This window comes from Octopus bimaculoides, chromosome 1 (assembly GCF_001194135.2).
Source record: "Octopus bimaculoides isolate UCB-OBI-ISO-001 chromosome 1, ASM119413v2, whole genome shotgun sequence".
In the NCBI taxonomy this organism is placed as follows: domain Eukaryota; kingdom Metazoa; phylum Mollusca; class Cephalopoda; order Octopoda; family Octopodidae; genus Octopus; species Octopus bimaculoides.
Window position 1 is genome coordinate 38,792,398 of NC_068981.1, and position 3,328 is coordinate 38,795,725.

The following is a 3,328-nucleotide window of genomic DNA, read 5'->3' on the forward strand; positions in this document are numbered from 1 at the left end:
TATATATATATATATATATGTATGTATATATATACATATATATATGTATAAATGTACATACATATGCATATATACATAAATGTATATATGTATATATATATTTACACGCACACACATAAACGCATGCACGCCCACACACACACACACATACACACACACTCACACACACATATATATATAAAATCATCTTTCCTTTAGATTTTGTAGGGATAATCACTGAGGATTCTTCTTTCTATAGCCTACAGTAATCTATATAGTAAAACCTGTAAACTTCTAGGCTGCTTTTGATGAGATGAAAGAAACATAAATTAGTTAAAGAAAAACATTAAAAATGACCCTTGTATGCTACTAATTTTTAAAAAATACATTATTCACATATTTATAACTATATATGTAACTATGTATTTGTGTACACACACACACATATGTATATATATATGCATATATGTATATGTATATATGTATATACATGCATATATATATATATATATATATATATATATATATATATACACACACACATATACAAATACATGCATATATATAAGTATATATATACATATATATATGTATGTATCTCTCTCTCTCTCTCTCTATATATATATATATATATATATATAGACACACCCAGGTAAAGGTATTAATAATATCTGTACATGTATGTGTGTGAGTGTATCTGTGTATTTACCTTCATACACACATTTAGGAAAATAGCTATGGAAAATCATTTTGATTTATATGAATAGAAGGAATTCATAGATTGGAAGTGCCAAGGGTGATATAAAACTAAAATGGAGTCAGTTAACCTGTAACTTAAATCTTGCCTTTCTGCGCAAAATAAGAAATCTGATGTGAGAAAGAAGTGGAATGAAAGTTTTTTTCCTCAGAAAAATGTGGTGAAAAGACAGTAAAAGAGAGAAAAAGAAAACAAAATAAGCAAAAAAAAAAAAAGTAAAGAAAAAACCCCAAGCTAAGTAATAATTCAATTTCCTCATCTCTAACTGTTCTCTTTCATTTTTGTGTCCCATCATTTTTTTTTCTCCCTAGAGTACCACAAAAATTGCTTGTGTAATATTTTTGGACACTTATATTATATACTTTTGATATCCAGTGGAAGTTGAAAACTGAATACAACAGTGTGATAGAATTACATAAAATTACAGTGTAAAGATATAAACATTACCCTTGTTATGTTACATGGCATGTTTCTGAAATGTTAACTAATCTATGAATTGTGTATCTTGTCATGGAAAAAGGCTTGTGGATTGCCATGATTCCACAAATATTCCATGATTCCAAGTGCATGATTCCAAGTGCATGATTCCAAGTGCAATAAGGTGGTAAGCTAGTAGAATTGTTAGCATGTCGTGTGAAATGCTTCGCAGTATTTCGTCTGCTGTTACATTATGAGTTCAAGTTCAAATTCCACCAAGGTTGACTTTGCCTTTCATCCTTTTGGGGTCGATTAAATAAGTACCAGTTACGCACTGGGGTTGATGTAATCGACTTAATCCCTTTGTTTTTCCGTGTTTGTCCCCTCTATGTTTAGTCCCCTGTGGGCAATAAAGAAATTAAATTGGAAAGAAAATAGAGATGTTGTTTAGGTTGTATTGGAGCATACTCTCAAGATACAGGAAGGTGGGTATAAGAAAGAATATGAACTGAGGATGGGAAGGTGTGGTTGGATAAGTTCATAGGATTGTGTGAGGAAAGTGTCAGGTGGTTAGAGATAGGGGTAATGTAGTGAATGATATGCAAAGGTGGAAGTGGGGTTGATGGTCAATATTATTGTTGGGGAGAAGATAAAACAAATATCTGAAGAAGGAAGGTATGATAAGTACAGAAGGGGATGGAGATAAGCAGTGTAACAAGTCTTTAAACAGCTAAGAAAATAGGAAAAGCCTGTAGATAGATAAGAAAAGAAATAATGATGTATAGAGATGTACCTAGTGGTAGGTACAGAGAGTGGGGGACAAAGCTAATTCTTATCTTACTAACAGTACCCCTATACATGGCTTACACAGCTCTTTCTAGCTATTTCACCAAATTACAGGCTAGAGACCCTCTTGATGGCTTTCTCCAGATCACCAAAAGCTAAGTACAAAGGCTTTCTTTTAGCTAAATATTTCTCTGGCAATTGTCTTTCTAGAAAGATAGCACTAGTAATACTCCTCCCTGACACAAAACTGAACTTCAGCTCATTTAGGCTAACTTTCTCCTAACAACAAACCTTTATTCTTTCTGTAACACTCATGACAAGGTTCACCAATCTGTTACCTCTGTAATTATTTCTAAGTTAAACTTTTACCTATGTATCAGCTGACTTTTATGCTGTTACACCAGTCATTAGGTATGACACCTTCCTATACAACCTAATTAAATATACAATTGACTAGGTCATATTGTACCCCACTAGATATTTCAAGTATCTCAGCAGTGTTCCTCCTGATGGGCTAGAGGCTTTATCTGTCTTGTCCTTCACTGCTTTACCTATCCATTCGGCTGTCAAGTAGATTAGTTGGTCCTTCTGTTGGGGACACATTGGGAAGACCCACTTTTTCCCATTCATCCTTCATAGTTAGTAACCATTCATAGTTGTACTTTCATGCTTCTTTTCAGAATCACTAAGTGTATCCATCCATACACATTTGCTTTTATCACTACAACATTCTAATTCTCTCTGATACACTGTCTTGCAATCCAGGGCACCTCATGTTGTTGATCTTCATGTTGCAGAACATTAGCAAACGTTTTACTTTCTACCTCTTCCTTTGTTGCATAAATCTTACACCTAGCTTCTCTCCTAACATATTGATGTAATTCTCTGCTGTCACCAATTTTCTAGTCTTTTTACTTATGAAGCTTTGTCAACCTCATATTCCAGCAATACATCACCTTTGAGCTGACCAGGTCTTACACCAGTCATACATTTGGTTTGTGACCCTCAGTAGGTTGTTGCTTATTAGCTTCCACTTCTCCTCTGTGTTATATGTCTCCATCTCCTCCTCTTCGTGTCAGATGCTTCAGCTAAGACCTCTCTAAATTTCTAACTTCTGGATATGTACATGCATATTCATATACACCATATGTACGCATGGACATACATACTTACATATACTTATATACTGACATATTTACACACACACACACACACACACACACACACACACACACATATATATATATATATATATATATATATATACACATATATATAGATATATAAATATATATATTCTTTTACTTGTTTCAGTCATTTGACCACAGCCATGCTGGAGCACCACCTTTAGTTGAACAAATCAACCCCCAGTACGATGACATTTGTCCA

General features: G+C 33.6%; 1 long non-coding RNA gene across 1 annotated transcript in view; it reads left to right on the plus strand.

Annotated features, from left to right (window-relative positions):
- LOC128249814 (uncharacterized) overlaps positions 1-3,319 on the plus strand; it is a 123,097-nt gene extending 119,778 nt beyond the window's left edge. The window contains exon 4 of the long non-coding RNA XR_008265937.1: positions 3,254-3,319. This is a non-coding gene — a long non-coding RNA (uncharacterized LOC128249814). The remainder of the gene's footprint in view (positions 1-3,253) is intronic.
- The last annotated feature ends 9 nt before the right edge of the window (positions 3,320-3,328 follow it).